The 25,776-nt window shown below is 40.6% G+C and overlaps 1 protein-coding gene across 22 annotated transcripts in view; it reads right to left on the reverse strand.

Moving 5' to 3' along the window:
* The window catches only part of ptprda (protein tyrosine phosphatase receptor type Da), a 406,188-nt gene that overhangs the window by 379,417 nt on the left and 995 nt on the right, over positions 1-25,776 (reverse strand). The gene's annotated exons all lie outside the window — the stretch shown is intronic.

Consider the following 25,776-nt stretch of genomic DNA (forward strand, 5'->3'; position numbering starts at 1 on the left):
TGCCATCTTTTACACTGCAGGAGGGTAGAGCCCACAGTGATGAAGACCGTGAGAACAAAATTATGGCTATTTGCACGCAAGAGAGTAATGGGAGGAGCGGGGGTGGGGGTGGGGGTACTGAGAGAGATGGAGACCAGTGAGAGAGGCCCCTCCTGGAAAAATCAATGCTAATGACTGGTGAGTGTTGCCATACACTCACACACTCAGACACACACCCGAGTGCACATGCTTGTATACACAATTTCAAAGGACACATTATGCAATTATACCCATACCCTGTACTTAGGGGCACAGATTCACACACACACACACACACACACACACACACACACACACACACACACACACACACACACACACACACACACACACACACACACACTATTTTGTCTTTCTCATGCAAGCACACAGAGCAGAGTCTAGGTGGGTTGCTGCAGCAGCAGTCGTAATGACTGACATCCAATTAAAACACTGTTAAGGAAGCTGTAGTGATTACTGTCTCTGGAGCTCATCGATTGCTGATGGGCGCAGCTGTCTCATTACGCTGCTAAGTACCGCGGCCTATTTTTATTTATCTATTTCCTTATTTATCACTCCCTCCTACACGCACTACAGCTAATGGTGTGGCACTGACCTTTTCAACACCCTCTGCCACCTTTGACTTACAACTCTCTAACTCTGCCCTCCATCTGCGACGGCAGCATTAGGCCGGAAAAGTGAAGAAGGGTTTAAGTGGCAGGTGAAAATTGTTCCCACCTCCTCGCTCGGGTCTGTTGGTACAGCGAGCGGATGTGTTGGCGAATTCAGAGGAGATCGATTGATGTATGCACGCGCTGCTTTTTCAGCAAACTCTCTCGGAGTGAAGAAGAGCCCGAGCGGAGTGACATAAGAGAGGCGAGAGAAAAGAACTTATTTAGCACGTTGTCCCATATGGACAAAAATACAGATGGAGAGAATAGAAAATCCGACTTCCTTCAAGCATTCATAAATTTAATGAGAATCTCCTGAAAAATGAACTTGCGGAGAGATTGCCAGCAGGTGGTACACAAAATCTGCAGAGCTGCAAAGAAAGGCTTTAATCTTTAGGAGTCTAAAGCTCCACCATAACATCATCATTAATGCCGAAGCACAGGTACAAGCAGTCCAACTTTAAAATTAACGAGACTTCGTATAGTCAATATTCAAATCAGTGTGTGTGTGCGTGTGTGTTTCACTCTATGATTACACTCTCCACTGCCCCAATTTCTCAAGCGACAGAAAAGAATCAGCTGTTTCCAGTAGTCTGCTATTTCAGTCTCAGCTAACGTAGCTCTCAAGACAAAAGACCTTTGTGCTAATAGTTTATGCAAATATGCTAAACATTTACTTGCCATTACGTATGCTGTATCACCTGCAACAATACTGTTATCTGTTTTATGTGATGGACAAATATCCTATTGCGATATCATTGTTATAGCCATGCGTTTACATGACCTAGTGTGCACGTCTGTGAGTGTAAGCTGCCTTCAATGATGATTTAGCACCTAAAAAGGAAGCTACTTCAACAACACACCAATTAAGTACAATAGTCTGCCAAATATGCCAGGAAACCGTCGCTTGCTTCTGCACTTAAGCCAAAACCACATCACAGTGCAACCTGGATAGCAGCTGGTGATGTTGCAACCCAAATGTAAACAAATGAGCGTCACTGGAGCACTCACTAGCTCCACATGCTAGCTGCAGTTGCTAGCTGCACTTGCTAGTTGCACTTGCTAGCTGCACTCCATATGAGAGGAATAGCAGGACTTTAAGCATCTGGTTAAAAAATTAGAACCAAGATACAACATCCCAGGCAGTTTTATTATGTGACAATACTGTGCAGGCTCCTGACCAGCTACATGACTAAGTTAAGCAGTCATTTTATACTTTACTTAAAACTTCCAGGGAGAACACTACCTAGGATACTTTTTGTGCTTACATTTGATGTATGCTGTCACTGCTATTGCACTGTAATGCTGTTGCTGCTGGCACCTTGTCTCAGTAGATTCACACTTAAAATTAAGAAGTGTGTCATCATTGACAGCAGCTCATTAGAAAAGAAGTATGGAAAATACTCTACATTTACGCTTCTAAATGCTGCTGCCTGCAAGCATCAATAAAATGCTCTGTATACTTTTTTTAAAATATTGTCAGAAGTATTGTTATCCTATATTTTACTTAAATATCATGAGGTAATTTAGAGGCTGTATCGCCCGGCCCAAGAATGTAGTAGGCAGGAGCCAAAAACACATTATTCAGCTATAGGTTTGAAACTTGTGATAAGTGCAGTGGCACCTGCAAAAACCATTTTAATTGGGAACAAGGCCAGAAACAGTTCCAATTCCAGTGCTGGTTTGCAGCCGTACCTTAAAATTTAAACATGTAAATGTACTGACATCTATCAGAATGAAACATTTGAACCCAAATATGTTCAGCAGATGGTGACAATGCATCATACTCTACAAAGCTGCACAATTTTCTGGTCCACAGTCCTCACTGACTTATAACCCTTTTCACATCATTTCTTAAGACCAGACATTTCCGTCTCCTCAAATTATGACTTAGACTCAAAACGACATAATTGGCTCTCGGGAACATATTTACAGTAGAAATAATGTTGCACCTCAGGGCTGCACACTAGTAATTATTTTAACCTTTTATTTCTCTGCCAGTCATGATTAATAATTTGGTCTCTATGATTTTAGAAAGTGCAGAATTTGCCAATTGCAATTTTCTGAAGTTCAAGGTGACATCTTCACATTGCTGATTTTTTTTAAAGCAACAGTCTAGACAGTAGTAGGTCTAACTGATGAATCAAATTAATAATAATAAATTCAGCTCCACTGTGATACTTTTCATAAAGTTGGTGTGGACACTCTTGGCCAATTAGCAAATGATCCATTGATTTTAAATGGTATAAAAGAAGCTACACTGACTGTTGTTACTATAAAGCCCACTCAGACACCACCTGACACTGCAGTGTATTAATAGTTCAGTGCATTATGGGGGTTTTTTTTGTTTTGTTCTTACACTTAAAGGATTTGTGCAGATATTTTCCTGCAGTATGTACACCAGTCTTGGTTTAAAACAACCAGTCAAAGCTGATGGCCGCTTCCATCTGAGCCCAATTCTGTTCATACTGTTAAAAGGGAGTTCTTCCTCCTCACCATCACCAAGTCCTGCCTCAGTGTCTGCCCACTGGGGTTCTCTCTTTTATAATGTAGCGTCTTTACCTTACAATATAAAGTGCCTCTGGATCTTGACGAGTTGAACTAATTTTAACTGAATTCACCTGCCTAAAAGGGTTCAATTCAAGCAAACTATCCAAAAGAATCACGCTAGGTAAGCTAGGGGCCTGCTACCTCAACAACTAGTTAATGACATTTTAATCTCACCAGTTTGCTCATTTAGAGGTTGCAAGATGTCTGCTTTCTTTGTTTAGCTCCTGCAGCTTGCAGGTTTAGTCTGGTTTAAAACAGAACAACTATACCCTACCCTAAAAACCTTTAAGCCCATATTAAAATCTGCATTATGACCAGGGGTGCACATTCGCTGTCAAAATAAAAGACGCGCACCGGATAAGAAGTTGCAACGCGCGCACATGTGCACCCCTGATTATAACCACTTTTATGGTTTAATTCTTAACTAATTTAATTACAAAGACCACTGTACTGAGGACTGTTTCTTTTCTGTGATGCCTGCTGTGTTTGATTGTGACAAAACCTATGAACTGCAGGTCAAGAAGAGAGCATGAATAATATGATTTAATAAAACTTAAAAAGTGAAAATATTCAGTATCTGAGTGCATGTGTGCAAACATTTGTCACACAGCAATTGTTGGGTACAATACACTTCTTGCTAACCTGCTGTTGATCAATGTGCAAATTGAAATACCCAAACTACTAGCTGCTAGTAACTAGACTTACACTATTAAAGCTATTTTTCACAGATTCAGTTGACAGTTCCTGTCAGTCACTTTGTGCACAAATTTATGTGTTAATAGCTTGCCTCTGTTTGTTTATTAACAGGGATTTCTCATTTGAGGGTCATGAAAAATTACCAGTTCATGAAACATTAAGTTAACTGGCAATTCAAATGAAAAAAATAAATAAAAATAACAAAAAATAAAAAAGCAAAACTAAAGAATCAAGAGCACAACAGCACCAGTAATGTGGTTTTGTCTTTTGTGAGGCACCTGAATAATTCATATCCACACAAAAATATTTATTTCTTTGTTCAGCTTTCTTTGCTGCTCATCCACCTTCCATCTTCCTTTTTTCTTAATTCCCTACCCCCCCTGCATGCTCTCTTCACATCTGTCTGTGCAAGCCCAGGTACTAGGTGGCTGACTTGGATGCAACCACGGTTAGTCAAACATGAGCACATGATTACTGTGCAGCAGGAAGCACACAATTACGCAGCCCACCATTTCGGCATTAGCAATTGTCACACTTAAATCTGAAATTTGGCATTCTTAGTATAACTGAATGAATATTTAATCAATCTGTGGCGGTGAGTGAAATTGGGAAATGAAGGGGTTTTAGCCCGTGCTATAAGCTTGTTGCAGAAAATGGACAGTGAGAAGACAAAGAATGCACGTGTAATTAGAGGGAGGGATTGCCAAAATGGCTTTGTGAGGCTGGATGCAGCAGCGGCGGCCTGAGGCATTAACACAGACATTGTCATTGGCAGGGTTAGTATTGATCTGCAAGCAGGTCCAGTGTAACTGAAGCAGCAGTGGAATCTAGTGACATGCTTTTTCTCTGTCAGATGGTGTGACTATAGACTATTTGTCTCGGGTCGGCTAAACACAGAGCTGTAGGGTTACAGGTCTGTGCGGTCACTCGCGCTCCCTCTGTTCAGGAGTTTCTCAAACTTTACGTGATATACACACCAAAAATCTTTTTGTAATATATGCGATTACCTTCATTTACTACAAAAGGAATATGTTTGAGCCATGAGGCCTTAAGCTATTTACACAGTTTACTCAGTTAAATACACCGACAATATATATATATATATATATGAAGATAAAACCCTATAATAAAACACAAGTAAAGAATACCATCCACCCCACATCATCCACCTCATTTTAAATATATTTCCTGCTGTGTTTCAAATAATCACGCTAATTATTTACACTTCTAATTTAGCTTAAACCTTGGCTCTTACCCTTTATCTTTTATCTCTTCCTTAAGACGTATTATCTTGTCTATCTATTCAATTAATATATGTTTATAAAATCTCAAATTGAGACTTTAAAGTATAAACAAGAGGAGCACATGGAATAAATTCAGTGGCTCGTGTTGCGCCACACTGGCGACCAATCGGTTAGATTACAAACGCGTGTCTCAGAAATGTAAGAAATTGCATTCACTTAATAGAAGTCAGCTCCATAAGCCACCAACTTTTTTTAATCCCAGCTTTTGGCTTTGTTGCTGCTGTTAGCCAGCAGCAGCTGTGGAAAAACTTCCCAACCTCAGCAGCTTAGCTGTTTCTCCTCCCAGCTGTTTTTCCCCTCCAACACTCCCTGGACCAATCTTGTTCTTTTCTTCTTCTTCCTTTTTTTTACACGATTGATAATTTAACAGTAAACAACTGCTGGTTATGCGAGTGTATGTGATATGGTCCAAATAGTCTTGATTATAGCATTCTGCACATAAGCCTTTGAAAGAACTGATGTGTTGTAGATATTATTTATTTATAAAGTCTGGCGAGGGCATTAAATGACACTAAACAAAAGTCAAGTGATATTGGTTATCAATATTCACAAGGGCTTCAAATCAAACATATTTCTTACTCTGTACAGTTTGCAGCTATGGAGCTCTGAGTAAGCTACGTAATTGCTATACAGCTGTAATAATAATAAATGCATTACCTGGACTGTTCTAAAAGTCCCAGAAATAAACCCCATGGTAAGTTAACTGCTTTGTTTTTCTGCTCGCACAAAAGAACCTATGGTTATTGTCAGACTATGTTGTAAAGAGATGTAGAAAAAAAATGTGAACCGAGCTGGATTTAAACAGAATCTTGTTTCTTTTTTTTCAAAGCTGCAGTCACAGCCTTTATTTTATCAGGAAAAAAAATATTGTGAAAAATATTTTTGCGACTCTGGACTCAAAATTAGGTTGCAAACTTTTTGACACTGCGAAAGATTAGATATGTTTTGCTTAAATGAAGGGTCTAAACACTGAAAGGCGTAAACCTTGCAAAATATCAACTACCAACAAAAGAATCACATCTAAAAACTCGTAAGCTAACTTGTCTGTTTAACGATTTAGACCTTGAGTGCTAGCATATCAGAATTTAGAGCCCAACCAGTTTCTCAGCTGTTTATATTGTTGGCCGATATTAATTATTTGCTATTCGCTGATCTACGGGTTTCTGTATTTTATATTGGTAAATAAATCTTGTTTTGTTGTTTTAAAAAAACAAAGACGGGATAGGAGAAACACCCTACATCTATTTTATGAGTGTTGACGTTGCACAATTTGCCCACTAGAGGGCACAATGCAACCTCCACGTTGGCAACAACTTCACAAACACAAGAACGAGCTAACTGAGCAGAGTGAGGCCAAGCTTAAACAAGTAAATAAACAACAACTACATGATAAATATCAGTGAAATAAGTGTATATTTTTGAAAGAAAAAATATCAACTGATATGTCAGATTATCGAGTTTTTGGACTTAAATCTTAAACAAATCTTAAAAATACTAAATTGGTCGGCCTCTATCATAATTGGCATAGTTAAATATGTTTGGCCTTTTTTTCTTGATAAAGCAACGTGGATCCAACTACCCCTTGCCCTTGTCTACAGCAATAGCTCCATTGAGACCAAGCTATGTGAAGAGGCTCATCTGTCCTTAAAATTAAAAAATGGCTCAGGGTTTGTTGGAATTTCTTTTCTTTTTTTATTGATTCACTATGCGGTAAATATTAGCTTAGGCTATTTGGGTTAAAAAGGCTATTGACTCCAGACACGGTAGCAGTAGGTATTCCAGTTTCACTCCGCTGTTGTCCACAGATGCCTAAGGGCAGATTACACTTATAGACTTTCACTCTTTGCCTAATACAGACAGTATCAGGACTATTAAAAATAAAGCCTGCTCAATTTATACCACGGTGGCATTAATGCTAATTAGTATATTAGCTTCAGTCTGTCACTGGGAATAAGAGGCAACATTGATCTCTCGTCATCATGCTCATAATAGATTTTTTTCCCTCCCTCTGCATATATTATTGTCCCGCTCTCCTATGGCTTCCTCGGAGAGTTGCTTTCACATTTTAATCTCTCCACTTTAGGAAAAAGCGAATGCGCTTCTCTGCACAGTCGATGCTAATCACAACAGTTGCTGTGCAGCTTCTTTGCATGTATTTTTAGTTGGTTGTGAATTTGTATGCAGTGCAACCTTTGAATTATTGCTGGGATTCCTGTTTAGTTCTTCCTTACCGAGAGCTGTTTAGAAAAGTTGCTGCTGCTAAATCAGTGGGAAAAGAGCAATTTGAAATTTAAATCCCTGAACAAGACAAGGCAATGTCATTATATGTGCTTCCTTAGTAACACTTTATACAGCGATGTAGCACCTGGAAACTTTAATAATCTGCTAGTGAAGCTATACTCACGAATAACTAAATGACCCAAAGCGTCTATGCGGATGGACAGTGATCACGTTCATTTTATCTAACTGCACTCCTCAGTTCCTATAATTAACAAAAATGCTTCAATTTTTTTCTGTTTTTATTATATTATTGATTTAAATATATTATTAAGGCAAATACAACCAAAGTCATGTCAATTTAACGTATTACTCTAATCATCTCAGGGCGTATGGTAAAAGCCAAAGACCAACAGTGTCTGCAACAGTATAGCACACAGTAATGCATTCAAGTGGGTTTGCTTGCTTGCTTGCTTGTTTGTTTGTATAAGTGCATCTAATTAAGACATCCTTTTAATAACAGCATCCTGCATCTCTAAATTATGATTGGATGGAAAATTTAGCAAAACAAAAACGACCGTCGCTGATTGAGCTGTATTATTTTTTTAAAGGATGATCTCCTTTTTGTGGAAACACTCCTGCCCCCTGTTATCTCTTAAACACACACTCAATGTATTCTCTATGAATAATCACTTTATGAACATCACCATCAGCGTAGCTATCCACTTAGCCCAGTCCTTGATTGAGTCTATTTGACAGACTGTAGAGGACAGTGAGAGTTTTGGCCTTACCCAAGGGACACACTTGGCCCTTCCAGTAAAAAGAGGCCACTAATGGAAGCAGAGGCCCTCGTCTCCACTCCACATTTTTATGCAGGCAATCCAGGCATTTATGGTAATCATAAAGTGGGGCCAAATGGATGGCAGGGTCAGCTCTGAGCACAGAAAAACACTGAGTGGCGAAGTCTTGTTGACAGCTGCGAGTGCTGCCACCTCCCTGTAAGTTCAGCTACAGCATAACTCTCTCCACGCTCGACGCAAAAAAACATCTCAAGACCTCAAAATGGGACCCCCCGCCCACTCCTCCTGTCTCCTGCTAACGCAGTTTTTCTTGCTCTCACTTTCGGTGTTTATGAACCTCTGGGGACAGTTTATGAAAAATTCATTGGCTCAGTGGGGCAGGTAGCCGGCTTAATGTTGGATCTTTCTTCCCTGCCTTCCTTCCTCCCTTTCACGACACTGCCCGTTTGTCAAGTGTTTGAGAAAACACCTTGCTTAAGACAGAGCAGAGGTGGAGCACGAGGGTAGGGAAAGTGTTTCTGGTGAATCATTACTGCACTTAATTAATATGCAAGTGTAAATGTGAACGCTAGTGTTTCTCAGCTGAGATGCACCATGATTGTGGCACAGCCTGGAGCTGCATGCTAATTTATTTTCTCATCTTCCCTGGCTTGAAACTCGTAATTGCTGTTAGCGCACGCTGGCCTGCCAAAAACCACAAGAAGCTACAAACATTTGTCCTCAGTGTGCCTCAGCGGGTTAAAGAAGTAAACAGGAATAACCTCTCCAAGAAAAAACAAAGAATGAAACCATATTTTTGCACACTTGTGTCGTTTGCAAGGCACCGCCGAGAGTGTAGATTTTCCAGTGTGTTACTGTTTTAAAATTGCCTCTGCTGTGTGCTGATGCCTGGAATGCACATGACACATTGATGTCTCCCGATGTGACGGATACAAAAAAAGCAGGAGGAAATGTTTGCAGTGTGTGTGGGAGAAAATGTGCGAGCCTTAAAGCGTCATTTAAGAGCATTATTTTCAATTACAGCAAGTAAAAAAGAAATAATTCACAGTAGGTCAGCATTAAATAGACCGCAGTGATGATTTTATAGTGAAGGAAGCATCGTGAGAAATTATGTCATGATACAATAATCTGATGTAATTCAATAGAAAAAGTGAGGGGGAGGAAGGAAAGTAGCTAAAGTCTAGACATCCCTGTGGGAAGTCTGTGTGATCGGTGGAGGGAAAAGTTCCTTTGGAGCTTATATTCTTCATGGCTTCCTATTGCTTCAGCCAGACAGAACAAACAGCCAAAAGTGTTCGTCGACAGTTTATGGGTAAAATAGTTTGGAAAGCCGACGTATTTATGTTCAGTAAATTAACGAGATTTCATCGATACCTGTCCAGACATATAATATTATATAATATTAGGCAGAAAAGACTTTAAAGGAATTCAATAGCAGGGAACCACGAAGATGTCTATCACCAATTCAGTAAATTTAATTGTTGCCAGTTTTGTGAAGTGCTATGATACCAGAGTAGAGTCTGACGTTTGACCCTTTTTATTTGGATCATCATTCTCTCCTATTAAAATATAATCGGTTTTACTGTGTCCAGCTAAACCGTGAAAAAAAAATCAAGCAGTGCAATAGTTTTTCAGCTTTCAAAGTTTGTCTTTAAAGATTGTCCATTTCTACAATCATTTTAAGTCCTTATACCAGACCATTTTCAGGCAGTTTTTTTCTTTGTTTGTTAAGCCACTTAACACTATCCTATGACTCATTCAAGCACAAAAAAATGCATCTAACCACTGTGACTAAATATAATGAACAACTTACTGGCAGTTTTTGTTTATAACTGAAATTTTGATATAAAATAGTGTTTTTCCACCACTAGGTTGAATTTCTCAGCATGTTGTGCATTGTGTCAACCAAGTACTAGTCACCGAAGTGTCATCAGAAATGGTCTCAGTGGAAGGGTGGCTGTCAAGAATGGCTGTCATAAGCCATTCTTAAGGAAGAGAAACGGGGAGAAAATGCTGAGGTAATGAAAATTACACACGACACCTGGACTGACAATCAGAGGCTTTATGAAGTGATGAGTCCAAATTTCAGGTAAGGAGGGAGGTACAACAGCGTATGCAGCCTTCTGTAAAAAAAGTCTCTGAGGTGGCTTTCAGATACATATCAGCCTGTGGTGTTGGGGATGTTGTTGAGATTGATGGAATTATTGATGCAGAAAAGTACCATAAGATTTGGATCCATCATGCAACAGCATATGGAAAATCTCTGATTGTCAGCAGCTTCATTTTTCAGAATGGCAATGATCCCAAACACACAGCCAATGCAGTAAAAGTAAACCTGGATAGAAAAACACACGATGGAGCGCCATCGGTCATGGATTGGCCTCCCCAGAGCCCGAAGCTCAACATTACTGGAGCAGAGTGGGATCACATTGACAGAGAATAGAACAAAATGCAGTCAACATTCAAAGAAGAGCTCTGAATGTCCTTCGAGAAGCCTGGAGAACTATGAGACTGGTGCACAGCACTGTATGTACCGAAGTAAATAGTTGTGTGTGGAGGTGCAAAAAGTAAATAAAAGGCAAGAGGCAGGAATAGTAAGCAAAACAAAACGACTTCCAAGCCAGTTGCCACCAACTGCACTACTTTACTTAATAAGTTTCAGAGCTCTTGTAGATAGATTATGAGAGCAAGGCTTCATTTTGCCATTCGCAACAGAGTGACAGGGCCAACAGCAGTGCGGTTTGTTACAGCTGGCTCTTATCGGCTGAATTTTATCTTAGTCCAGTGGAATTACATTTAGAGACCAATTCAAATATACTGTTAGACAGTGTAATCCATATCCATGGCCTCACAAACCCCTCAGAGCATTAATTCATCCCATACATTCTACAAGATTAATAGCAGGACAGGGCAAGATGTGATAAAGCTAGCAGAATACATTGTCCCACTGGCCAACAGTACAGAGTCTAATTTGTATGGTTTTCAATAGGCTCACACAGTGGCCATTGTTAAGACTCCCAAAATTCCCAGGCACTGGTGTTATGATTAGCTCGAAGAACAAGTTTAACCCAGGTTAGTCCTAAAGGCACATGAAAAAAGACATTAAAGACTTTTTTAATTCTAAGGGCAGACAAGGTCGAGCTCTGTGACAAACAGTTTAAAAACTGACCAAGTGAAACACTTAACAGAGTTTGTGATAGCAACCTGTTATATCATTAGCCAGATTTTAACATTGTCTCCACAATGGCCTGTTTAATTGCGTCTTCATTGGTTGACCTAGCTTCTTTAACAGCATAAACTCACATTTTGCAGTAAAAGAAGACTTGTTACCATGTTTTAAATATACAAACTATAAAGTTCACACGGCATTCCATGTATTTCAAATAATAGCTTACATGTTTTCATGAGAATTCATGTCCCAAGTAGGTTACTGTGATGCAAACTTAGCCAAAATAGCAGAAAAACAAGAAATATAAGGAATTTATTAGTTAATAGATATCTAAAATTAACATTCAACTTCTTTGTAACATTTAGATTTATGTTTTTATTCAACTGAAAGATTTAAAAACTGTCTTGATTTTTATTTGAGTCTTACAATACTACTATGCTACTGGGCTTATCTTTGAACAATAAACCCAAAGCTTAACTGAGATTAAAATTTCTCCTGCTTGTCTGAAATCGCTGTATCAAACCAAAATGACCTGATGAAACAAAATGTAATTTGTTAGGCTATAGCACGCAAGAGCTAGGCTAGCTGTTTCCTTCTAGTGCCGGTCTTCATTCTAAGCTAAGACAACTGCTTGCTACCAATAGCATAATCTTTACCATATGGAATCAACAGCACTGTTTATCAGGTAAGTAAAATAGCCAATAATAATAATAATGCTTATTATTAATAACTGTCTTGATTTGTATTTGATTTTTACAATACTAGTATGCTACTGGGCAGCTAGCTTATCTTTGAATAATAAATGGTAAATGGCCTGTATTTGTATAGCGCTTTACTAGTCCCTAAGGACCCCAAAGCGCTTTACACATTCAGTCATCCACCCATTCACGATGCCAAGCTACATTGTAGCCACAGCCACCCTGGGGCGCACTGACAGAGGCGAGGCTGCCGGACACTGGCGCCACCAGGCCCTCTGACCACCACCAGTAGGCAATGGGTGAAGAACGACCGAGACTGGGCTCGAACCGGCAACCTTCCGATTACAAGGCGAACTCCCAACTCTTGAGCCACGATTCGGGCCCCAATATGCCCAAATATCAAAGAGAAATTAAAAATGCATGCCGTGGAAGAGTTCGGGTCTTAGGAGGTTAAACAGGGTTGCAAAATGCTACATTGTTACTACAGTATAAAGCTTCATATCATTTTAAAAACAAACACAATCACAAAAAAAGGTAAATAAAGGTAAATACAATATCTAATTCCATGTATGGACTTTATAGCAACTATGCTATGAGTGTTCGTGCAATAACTATGGTCTCAGTTTTTACACAGGCTCGTACAGTCGGTTATGTCCACTAGCAAAACTGCCAGATGTACTACACCCCCACATCACACCAACTGAAAACAGTGTAGCTAAACAGGTCTACTGTTCCGTGTGTGCATCACAGAACAAGAGAGAGTTGAGACGAGGTATTCAAAGCAATTCCCAGTTTCTGGTTTAGGTGGGTAGCCTCATACTGTAGTACTGATAAGTATCATGCTTCCAAAAGTAAATTGTTTGTGTGCGAGTGTGTATTTGAACATATGTTCCTGTGGGTCATGTGGTGTTCTCTGGTGTTTAACCCTCTGCCCTTTCTCTACTTAATGGACTCCCTTGAGGCCTAACCTCTCTCTCACAAACACACACTCGCATACACACCCGCTCTCCCTGACTCCGGAGGTTTCATAATCCTCTCTGCTTGCTCGCACACTTAGCCATATCTGATGATTTTCTGCAGTAATGAAGTTAGCATTGGAGGGAGCACTGCTGTTACATTTTAACATTGATTTGTTCGATACGTGGTGGGTAGTGTATTTGAGTCGAATTGTTCTTGTAAATGCACGGGCGTGTAAACAACATGACGCTTGATGGGTGATGTTTTAATTTCTCGATGTCTGACAGGGACAGGTTAAGCAGGGAGTAAAAAATGATTGGGCCCACAGTAAAGGCAGAGAGAAAAAACTGCCATGTGCATTAGTATGTAGCATGCAGTGTTTTTGGAGGCTCTCTGAGGGTCACAGTATGTTTTGCATCAAATGCAAAATGAGGGCAAGTTCTAGTGCTTCAGCCTCACTCGAGTGTGTGTGTGTGTGTATCTATGTATTCCCACTCAGTGGTTCAGCACTAAGATACACTGAAAAAGTCCCCACAAGGAAAAAAAAAGATGATGAACTGTTTGTCAGGTAGTTCAAAGGCAAAAACAATCCCACATTCAGACCACACTACGTAGTAGTGGAAAACACGCATTCAAGTTGGAGGAGAAAAGAAAGAAAAAAGATCTGCTGTAAAGCCATAAAATACAATTCATCTTGTCGCGGTCCCTGCAAGGAGCGTGTAATCGCAATGACACACTGGTGTAATCCATTTAAAACACTTTGGCTCAGGCCTAGGCTGCTTTGACTTCCTCTGCAGGCTTGTGCCATCATCTTCATTTCAGATACGTTTCCCTGACTGCCTGCTATTAGCGAAAATGTGTAAGCTGCCTTGTCGTCCACCTGCTCAGGCTGCCAGGCGAGCATCTTGTCCTGGATGCATTACATGACCGGCGAGAGCACAAAAAAAAAAAACCACGAAAAGATAATAACCGGCTCATCTGAGGCAGAGGTGAAGTGCAAGCCTATTCGCTTGTCCGCAGACATGTAATCTGTCTCGAGAGGTGCTCTCTCTTCTGGCGCCTTTGTGCTTTGACTTTCGGAGGCAGGGTAGACCCACCCAACCTGACTAGGCAATGAGCTTAGAGTAATGGTGTCACCAGAGCGCTGAATCTCATTGAGAGTTGCTTGAGCAAACATTATCTCACGCTGAAACCACTGCAGCAGTGTCTGAAGGGGAGGCTCCGGTGAGTTATTACACAGCGAGTTTTAATCTTACAGGAGGAAATACACGCTTGCCATTTAATGTAAAAAGACCAGAGGGCAACCTGGGTGCATTCTGCATGCGCTACTCCATGCAGGGTTGAAAGTAATTGAACTAATTAGGCACTCAACGGGACCAAGTTAAACATGCAGTTGGCATTAAACCGTGGATGATTTATATTTACCTATAAACTTTGCCCAAGACTGCTGCTCACCACCGGACTGTTTTATGCATCGTTGGTTTAATTATGACTATTTGTTAATGGGCATTCTGAGAGGCCTGGCGTACTGGTTAAAAATATTCAGGGTTGTTCAGGAATGAAAAGAATGATAAACAGCGGTTTAACAAGAGCGGCGAAAACAACCCTTTTCTTCACAAAATATAGCCAAAAGTGTAATAGATTTAAAATTGTATACAGAGCTCAATAAAGACGCGTTCATTGCAAAAAATAATGACAGCACTGCACGTTTGATCAGCATTAGTTGTGACCTTGCACACAAGATGCTATCAAAACAGCTTAATGCACGAAACTGAAGCGCTGTAAACAAACTCCAACTGTACGAGGGAAGCCAAATTATATGAGGGAAGCCAAGCGTTAAGCAAAGTGCAACCACTGGATTATCTTTACACCTTAGGGCTGTGCGATATGACCAAAATCTCATATCCCGATATAAGAATTCTAACGATATAAATCATAAAAATGTAACATTTTCTGTAAATTATGTGAATCTCGGGCAGCTCGACTTGCGGGAAGTGTTTCCAGCTGCGCGTCATGTAGCTGGAGTTTGAGTCTAAGGTCTATTTTTTAGCACCTGACGGTTCTTTTTTAATTCTCATCCGTAAATAATCTGCTCTTTCACGTGATTCAGTTTATTTTGAAAAGTCTCAACAGGATCTTGAGCTTTATTGTGAAAGGTTTATGTGGAACATAAACAAGCGGACACGCGATGGTGTCGTTGTTGCTAACCACAACACATAAAAACAGGCGCTTGTCCGTCCGTAGTGTGGTTATATAAAATATAAGAGAAAGAGAGAACTTTAAAAAATTAATGCAGCCACTACAGTGACCATCAGAACGGTGAAGAAATATTGCCGTAAACAGTTTATTTTGCGACACCACGAAACAAACGATAGCGTAAAATGAAACAATAGACGTTTTTATATATCGTCATCCGATATATATCGTTATATCGAACAGCCCTATTACACCTATTAGAACACAGCAATAACACCGCTAGGCAGTGGTGGCCACCACAAAGCTGTTTTTCTTTCTTTTTTTAAACTACTCATGTTGTTTTTGGAACAGTCCGACCAACTCGGAACGCACCAACGGCTCATCTGTGTGCTAGTCCGGTAGCTTATAATGTGCCAGAGCTTCTCAAATAATTGCACTTATCTCGTGAGCAATAATGTCAACTCTCTCTTTTTTTTCTTCCCCTCTCTCAGAGCATATTGCATTCCCCAAGTCAACAGTTCAATCTCACCTTCCCCGCCCACTTCTCTCCGAGCAGCAGATGCCATAATTTTTCTTTGCCCCCACTTCTCTTTCTCCTCACCCACCTTCCTTCTACCCACTAGATGGATCAGCTCTCTCTCTCAATCCATGCTTCCTCTGCACCTCCTCAGACGGGGAGATTGATTTGTCTACAGGACGCCTCTGACCTTTGATATGATCCGATAAGGGACGCACGGCCCTAACCGAATTAGACAATCAAAGGGGAGGCACATTAGAAGTGAGAGGAGGGTGTTTCCCTTTTTTGCTTGCAACATGCCGCTGCTTTTTTTTCTTTTCTATGACCGTTAAATCCACTGTCCATCTCCTGCCAGCCTCAATCAGACACCCGGGGGAAAATAAAAGATGTGTTTTCAAATTGCACTCTGCCTAAAGGCTCTTTGGGCCAAATTTAATTTTCACCTTGCATCGATTTTCCCTTACTCCCAACTCAATGGATCCTAATGTTATCTATGGTGTATTTCTGTGCTACGCAGGAATAAAAGGGAGGCCTTGTTCTGGACTGCTGCATGTCAGAAGACACTGCGTGCAATATGTCTTCCTCGTAGCATCCAGGGACCGAAATGATTGAGAAGCTGCCCTTTTCTTTGTGTCAGTTCTGGCATCGCTTTGTGTCTTTGGGATATTTCCCAAATCAACTTTCATCCGCATGTATTGACTTGACTTGACTTAATCTTCCAGTTTGTCTTTAAAGCTGATGTTCAGTACTGTAACTTTTAACCAGGAAAAGATATTTGCTTAACGCATCATCCGCATTTTTCAGTCCAGATGCATCCGACTGAAATAGCGGACTTCTGTTGTGATGCCTTCTGTTGTGAAATCTAGACGGCACACATGCAGCGTGCTAGATGCTTTTACTAAAAATACACCTGACGTCAAGGGATGGTAGGCTTTTGTCTTATCTGTAGCTGGATGCAGTGTTGCCATCCCTGTTACAATGAGTCTTTGCCTGAGTTGGATTGGCACCTTTGGGCATCCAGGTTAAAAATCAAGAAGCCTCACCACCTTTAATCACGATTAGGTAAGTTTGTCTCTCAGCACAGATTGTGAATGTGGTGTTTGTTTTCACTTTTTCTTTTATCCCAGGCTTGATTTCTGTAGAAATAACTACAGAAATAGCTATTTATAAAGATACTTAAACTGGGTTAAGCACATCTAGCTCTATTTATAATGCTTTAATAATTAATGAAAGATAATTTAATTCCTCGGCAAGCTGCAGTCAGGCTATGATGGGAATCACATCGTTAGAAACGCTGCATCGAGTGGAAACAGAAAACACTGATGGGAAAAAAAGCGAAATTAGATTATCCAAAAAGGACAACGCTTTAGCGTCCGTCTTTTTCGGACGTTTTTAGAACCACTCTGGTGTCGAGGCTGAGGGAACCTTTGCGGCAGCTTACCCTAAAAAACCCGTTAATAAATAAATAAATAAAGATATTTTTGGGGGGGAAAAACAGCTGACAAGCTGGACAGAAGAAAGGATAGGTTTCGACAGATCCCAGCCTTCTTTCACTGGAACATATGAAGAGGAAAACAAAGAGTGAAGAGGATGACGAGGAAAGGCAGTGGCTTCAAAGTGGGCTACAGCGTTGCAAAGCCAACAAATGGCGTGAAAGCACACTCGACTTGCACGGATACACATGAGACCCAGTATCACAAGCCACAACACATAACCAGGCGCGGGTATGAACAGAGGGAGGGTGTTTGTGTGAAGGGGGGGATGAAGCAGTGGGGAGAGCATGAGGAGATGCAATCCCTCCCACCCACCCCTCTGGCAACGTCGGTATCCTCGGTACCATTTGTTTGTCGTCTTAAACTGGCAGAGAGCTCAGGAAGCCAGGGTCTTACATAAACCCTACCCAGTATGGCTCTTTGCTGGGGAACTGATCCCTCCCAAAACCCTCATTGTTATTCTCTCATGATGCCGAGGGATCTGCCGAGCACCCACAGCCAAACCTACAGCAGGACTGAGTGCGAGGTTGGGGTGCTGTGTTTACATGTGTGCTCTGTCAGGGGGGACTGAGCTAACTGTACACACAGGATTACAGACAGAGTACAACTTTTAAAGCTGAAATGTCACTCATTTATTGAGGACGTGGTCATCGTTTTTCCCTCAACTTCAAATCGCTACACAGGGGGCAAAAAAAATCTTGTTCATTAATCCTTCCAGGTCTGTTACATTGCTGACTTTGCGCGATCATAATCGCTTAAAAGACTCCATGAGACAGGTCTTCTTTGTCAAATTGAATTTCCTCTCCACTATCACCAAGTGGCAGATATTCATCAAGGGGAAAGGGGGAGAAAAAGATTTCAAAAGGTACAATATAATAGGCTCGAACACACTTCCAGGGATGTCCACATTCTCCTACGTGTGGAGATTACACCCTGCAGCCACGGAGCTGCTGACTCTGTCAGGGGTTTGATTTAAATGTCCAAGGTAGAGCTTGATCAAAACATGTCCTTTTTCAGTCTGATCAAAGACAATATGGCCGCTGGGGTCTATGAAATCCATGCTGTGCACTCTCAACCTCTGTATTTACAGAACAGAGCTCAGCTTCATTCAATAAAATATGCATAAAGCACGAGCTGCCTCATGTGATTGCCTCATCTCCGGCAGCTATTCAAGAATTTTCTCTAGGATTTTTTGGGAAATTCACGTATAGAGTTGAAATATCTATTTAGTCAAATTTGGGAAGTGGACTTTACGGGATCTCTATATTTGCCGTGGCTCTGCATATTCTTACATTACACTCGGGCTGTTCTTTAGCTGGCTGTAAAATACTATTAATAAATTATATGCTGTGGATACAAGCCTCACTGATCCTACCACAGTGGTTGGACTATTTCATATCCAATATGAAGATTTTTTTTTTTTTATCTTAAGGCACCTGAGACAGTTTCCCCCCCCTATAAAAACCAAATAAAGACTTTTCTAAAACTAAACCCTTAAAAAGTTTAACTTGTTTCCTCTCTTCAGCAAAACAATAATGTGGAGCCCATCACGGTGTGCAGAAGAAATATTGTTCACAGTGACCTCCAAGTGACTACCGGAATGGGTTCAAGGTATGAATATAAAAATCTAATAGTGTGAATCTGAGGCTGCTGGGACAACTGAGATTTCTTCTATTTGCAGCTAAGGCTTCATCAAAGTATCCTTTATAAGGTGCATTTTTGTCAGCCTTTCTTTTTTCTCATTACTGACCTGAAAGGACAGTAAGAGAAAAAAAAAGTTGGCATCGGTGTTGGAAAAAAAGAGAAAGAGAGATTGGAAAGTGTCTGGAATCATAATCAAGTCTGGGATGTACACAGAGAAAATGAATCTTATCTTTAGGTCAGAGGCGGATGATCTGACAAAGAAGCCCACAAGCTGCCACTCGAGTTCACTTTCCACTTCTGCTACTTTCTTTTTGTTTTTTCCAAATGCTTTGATTCGCTCTACCCTTTCCCATGGTGGAAGTCCCTTGGATAGCAACCGAGTAGGTCTAATTGATTTCTCTTGTTCATGTCGGGTAGAGGCAGCAGCATCGAACTGTGCAGAGTACCCTGGCTCCAGCTTGCCTGCATTATTCCTTTCTGTTTTCTTCTTTGCCTCCATATCCCAGTAGACTATAAGGCCAATATTCAACATACCAGTGCCCTCTAAACTCTCACAAGATGCCAGATGGCTGAGGTATGCCAAAGCAATCACATGTATGGAGGTAAAATAACACCTTGGCGCTGTACACGTGGCTTACATAAAGGTCAGGCTGTAAGATTACACTGGCGTTTACGCTTCTGAAATCACACCAAGTCGTTATCGCAGCTAGACGCTATCGTGCCGAAATAACTAGCGGTAAAGGCGATGATATCATGAATGCCCATTCAGCCAACTCCAGTGCAGCAGCTTTGCAGAAAATAGTAGCTTTGTAGAATTATTCCAATCATTCATATTTCATTACTATAATATATTGATTTTTTCCCGACAATTAAACAAAAACAAGCCTGCAGTTCCAATTGCTTTTGCATTTCTTTGCATGACATTCAGGAATCCTCGCATTCACCCTACTTCAACAGGGATTGTGACTCAAGGCAGCACATCTATAGCATTTTCCTCTTGCCTTTGTCTTTGGTCGGTATCCATCAGTTTTGTCACTTCCTGCCATGTCAGGGGAGCAAGAAGGCAATGCTTTTCTATTTAATATTTTTTTCTGTTTGTTTTTTCAATTTTAACAGCACAATGCAGACCAGATTTTCCTTCTACAACAACAATACAGCCGACAGTCGAGCAGGGAAGGAAAACATCCACCACAACGTTGGCGGCTGAGATGAATTTCTAATCACGCATGATTGAGCTTGGATTAGAAGCACTGCTAGAGAAATTAGGTAACAGCAAATTTACAACAAAAGCGCTCTAACCAAACAGTGTTTTCTGCTGGTTCAAGATCAAGACAGCCATGGTCAAATTAAAGCTCAGCAGAAATACAAGGAACATCATCTCACAGATAGCATAACTGAATAATTCATTGAAATGCCATGAAATTTACATATTACAGAATTGCATTTGTGTAGGTCAAAAATATGACACCCTTCAGTACTGCACGGAATACTGTGGACTAGCCAAAGATTTACATCACCAATGGTGGAAGAAATTAAAAGCAACTTTATTGACAGATCACATGACGGTATAGAGCTTGCATCATCTTTTAATAGAGGTGCTGAATTTAAGCTTCATCTTAAATCATGTATTACCAGAGAGTGGTGGCTGTCATATATGAGTAATTAATGCTACAGTTAGCAAAAAATAATTTAAAAAACCCATAATAAGTTTGATTAATGATCAATGAATTGTGCCTTTCCTGAATATAATTCCATCAGATGTTTGTCTGCTACAAACATCTGCTATATAATCAGCAGCTTATGGTGGCTAATGCTAGCTGTTAGCATACATTAGCTACTTCTTCAGATAACACTGAGTCAGTAATGCATGTGTTGACGTATGCTTTGGCTATCAGTGTAGCCAAAGATTACATTACTCTGTCATGCTTCAGACTGTTATAAAAGATATCATATTTCTTGGACAGCTAACACTGAAAGCACCTGAACTCTCTGCCCCCCTCTCACGGACAATAACCATATCCAACTTCTTAATAGCAATGAACTGGTCTGCATTGGTGCATCATATCTTTATTCTCTTCCCCCTCCTGCCCCCCCCCCCCCCCTCTTTCTTAAATAGATAACTATCATATCTGCTATCATATCTCACAGTACAATAATATTGAATGGGTTGCATTGTTGTATTTTGTCATGTTTCTCAGGTCTTTGTCTGAATTTCTACGAACATTATTGCTAAGGATTGTCTTATTGCATTGGAGTCACACTGGGTTAAATATGTACACTTGGGTTTTAAGGGGTATTTATTATTTTCTTCTTTTTTTTGGGTTGTATGGAAGCCCCAAACGCAATTTCATTGTTCTTGACAATGACAATAAATAAATAAATACTAAATACTAAATACTAATAAATTTACAGTCTTTTTAATATAATGTGCAATTTCAGCTAAATAACTAAATGAAAGAAAACAAGAGTAAATTCATCCTTTCCAGATCCTGAAAACTAGTTTTATTGCTTAAATAAACCTTTTTTCTTTCAACTTAAACTGCTCTAAATTTAATCTAAAAATGATTTGCAGACAGAGAAAACCAAATTCACCTTTGAAAGCAAAATAGCATGCTGTTTCATTTACTCGTTGTTAATTAGGTCAATCATTAACATGATATGCTTTTTCTCAGTTTATTACTAACAGTGATTTGCTACAATCGTACTTGTTTTCTTGCAGTACAGTAAGCAGCTTATGGTGGCTAATGCTAGCTGTTAGCATGCATTAGCTACTTCTTCAGATAACACTGAGTCAATGATTTGAACTGTTTGTCTTTTAATAATGCATGTGTTGACATATACTTTGGCAGTCAGTGTGCCCAGAGTTTTAAAAAGAAAGACTACATTACTCTGTCATGCTTCAGACTGTTATAAAATATATCTTATTTCTTCGACAGCTAACACTAGGAGCACTTATGCTAACTTTACAGTCTCCATAATATAACATGATATTTTTTTTCCTCAGTTTATTACTCGAAGCGATTTGCTACAGTCTTACTTGTTTACGTGCAGTATAATAAGCAGGTTATGATGGCTAATGCTAGCTAACGGCACATTTCATCTAACAACACTGTCCATTCAACAGTTTTCTTCCTTTTTCCTCTTACACAGTCTGGTTCAGGGTGCAAAGTTGGAAAAACATTACGATACATGACCATGCATCAGATAGCTGCTGCTACTGCAAAAACACACACACACACACACACACACACACACACACACACACACACACACACACACACACACAAAAACATGTTGTATAACCAAGAACAGGTCTTGCACAGGCCAAGGACATCTTTTGAAACTTTACAGTATCTTCACAATAATACGTAATTTTGCCAGGAAAACAGATCTGTACATTCCCTTGTAGACTTCAGACTCAGTGTTTTTTGTTGGCGTGTTATGATGCAAACTTGTAGTCATTAATCAAGGCTTACTGGGCTCTAACCTGGAGAAGGCAAATATTGATTGCTCTCAGATAAGACTTGACATGTGGTTACCCAGCTATCAGATGGCAAAAAAGTACATTTCATCTGTGCCACTTATATAACATCAGTCTATCCTGATCACTTGTAATGCCTTTTTTTAATTTATTTTTTTATTGTTTAACATTAACTTCAATATCAACGCTGGGCTTTTAAATTAAAATGTGACCAGCGTGAAGAAAGAAAAGGATTAATAAACCGCTCTTAATTGGATAACATGAGCAATCTGCAACGGCTCACCTTCCTACTGTATCACATACATCAGACTTAATAGCACTGACATCTCCTGCACGAGGCAAAAGTTGTTGTTTAACAACTTAATGAGTGTCTGATTTATGACTGGAGCCCGGTGTCTGATAAATAAACAGCACAGGTGAGAGGGTTTCATCTCACAGAGCGTTTTCTAATCAACAGCTAAGAAGAGACGAAACATTTAAGGTTGTACTTGTGTGCATTGGGCCTGCGAATAAATGTGTGCGAGTGTGCCGGCTTGCTGAAGTGAATTCCACTCATCATTCAATTCTTCCAGAGTGTGCATAAAATAACTGATTAGTTGCATCTATCAAATTCCTAAATCTCCAATATTTCACGTACGTATTGAAATATCATCAAGGAAGCGCAAAAGGTCAATACACACACTGTCGGGGAGGGAGGGGGGGATAAATATCATCCTGTTCTTATTAACAGTCATGTGACAAACCACATCTGAGACTGTGTGACGCGCATATTCGCGCACATCCACGCGGGGAATGGGTTTGTATTGTCATGTGGCCGTGTGTGAATCTCAATGAGATGCATTTTGTGCCAAGTAGCCAAGGGAGTTGTTAAATGTGACGGCATCAGAACATCCAGTTTCGGAGAGGCTGTGTCCATGAAGGGACAGCGACACCCTCATGAGTGAGAAGCTCGCTCTGCAAGAGACGTGGAACTTTGGCAGCCCATGCATCAGCTAGCACAAAATGAAGCCTGCCTCATCCAAGAGCATTAAGATGCGGATAAATAAATAAAACATTGCCACCATGAGAGGAGAGGCAATGTGACAGCGGGATTTTTTTTTTTTTTGTGCTTGCTTTCATGTTGGCAGGCGCAGGCATTTTATTTTGGGATGAATCAAAATTTCCTGAAAACGCCTGCGCCAGGTGTATCTAATTATCTGACAGTGCATCCTCATTATAAAACGGCCCCTGGGAGCCGGGCGTTCGGCTTGCCGAGCCTTGGACCGCAATCAAGGTGCTCCTAACAGCAAGCGCACGAAGATAATATAGACACTACGTTTCCATAGATGTACTGAGCCCACTTTTTTTTCTTTTTTTTTGCAGAGAACTAGCCAGTGTTTGCACTTTCACGATACTGTGTGTGCCCGTTTTCTTTAAAAATCCATATATACCTACACGAATGCTGTAGTTTTGCTTGTTTGCGGCGCATCCATGTGACAAACACGTGTCAGTACAGTTAGACAGTCTGAGGAATGAAAGGAAAAACAGCTATACATGTATTAGCAGCTGTTATGACAGCCCCTTGCTGTCTCAGCCATGCCCTGATTATGTCACCTGGATGAAGTTTATAAACCATAATTACAGCTTATTCCTGATTCTCTCCAGGGACGTGCAAGCAGGCAAAAGGAAAAGTGGGTGTGTTGTCAACACGGTCACACTAGAGCAAACTATGTTAGGGCATAATTAATGAGAGAAAAGGATCTGCAGAAGTGGCAGAAGTGCAGCTCTGTAGCTGGCAACGCTGGATGCTGATCTGGTGGGGGGGTCACCGTGGAGGACGCAACTGTGAGCAAGCCCACCTGTCTTTCTCCTGCTTATGATTTCCGGCCACAGCTTAAATCCCATCCAGCAGTGATTGATGTGGGCTTGGCGAGTGGGTCTGGGAGCATCACTCAAAGGCAAGATGGAGGAAAAGCTGCGGAATGTTTCCAGTTTATGAAGTGATGATGGCGAGGGAGGAGGGAGGGAGGGAGGGGGCAATCTTACCTAGGACTAATCTGTGGAAAGCTTTGCAGCAAATGATTCAAATCCGCTTTATGCTCAAATGTGTGTTTACTCACAGGGACACCTGAGCTGCGTGACCACTGACTTTCAGCATTACTTTTTCCCATATTGCAATTTGCTGGTCATCTAAAGAGGGTGTGAGCACTTCACCTGATGTTCCTTCTAGATTTGGCAACATTATTACCTTCATATAATTACTTCTACTAGAGATGTTTTTTAATGATAATACGTGATTACCTTCTAATTTGAACTGGTTTAAGAAAGAAAGACACAAATATTTAAACTGACAGATCATTAGGGATTAGAATAATGATAAGCAACCCTTAATTACATTCCAAACTAGGATGAGTAAAGTCTTTTTTCAATAAAGCAGCTTAATATTAAGACAAACTCATCTGCATGAATAAAAACTGTGTTGCTGAGCCACATTAGTGCCTTTTTTATGCGTTACATTTTAGTGGACCCTGTGTCACAGTTTCCTCTGCTTACCCATTTAGTTCCTTTTGAAATGCAACAGTATCTCTTGCACTGCCTCATGACTGGCAGACCGTAATGCTATTACCTCTCCTTGATGGTCATGCTCACTTAGCCCCCTGTCACTCTACACTAGCCAGCGAAGACACATCTCTCTGACTGGCTGTCCTTGCCCTCATTTGCGAATGCTTCTCTTTGCTACAAAATACCGAGGAACCACAAACTTTTCACTTCATTATCTTGCTTTTTAGAGGCTTTCCACTTTTCTTTTTTTTCCCTCGGGCTGCAAAGTATGAGTGCAAATCACGGGTAATTGGCTATATATGAATCACTTGTCAGTAGTAGTCTGAAAAAAAGAAAAACTCTTTAACGCAGGAAAGGGATCGCATAAATTATGGAACGCCCAAATCAGGCAGTGATGGAGGGAGGAAATAAAAAAATAAAAAAACAAAACAAAAAACACAGGCATGTCCTGACACACTACTGCGCATGAGCCACTGTCAGTCACCAGTCAAATCTGGCATCAAAGCCTGTCAGATAACACCAGCAAAATGGGTAAACTGGGTGAGTCACAGCCCACCCACCGGCTACACCACCTGAGTCAGGAGCTCTTGGGCACGCATCAACGCGCGCGCACACACGCACGCACGCATGCATTCATAGATAGACTAAGCAAATCGTCTCAGTTTGCAGAAGCAAACATTACACCAAACTTTCTCAACACGTCCCACAACTATGGCACAGAATAACCCCCCCTTAACACACACGCACACATTTCCAGCTTGTTTATGCGTGCCCGCGCATCCTCCGGAGCGGGCAGAGCATCGTTCGGGGCAAAGATGGCTCTC

This window comes from Astatotilapia calliptera, chromosome 3 (assembly GCF_964374335.1).
Source record: "Astatotilapia calliptera chromosome 3, fAstCal68.1, whole genome shotgun sequence".
Taxonomy (NCBI): Eukaryota; Metazoa; Chordata; class Actinopteri; order Cichliformes; family Cichlidae; genus Astatotilapia; species Astatotilapia calliptera.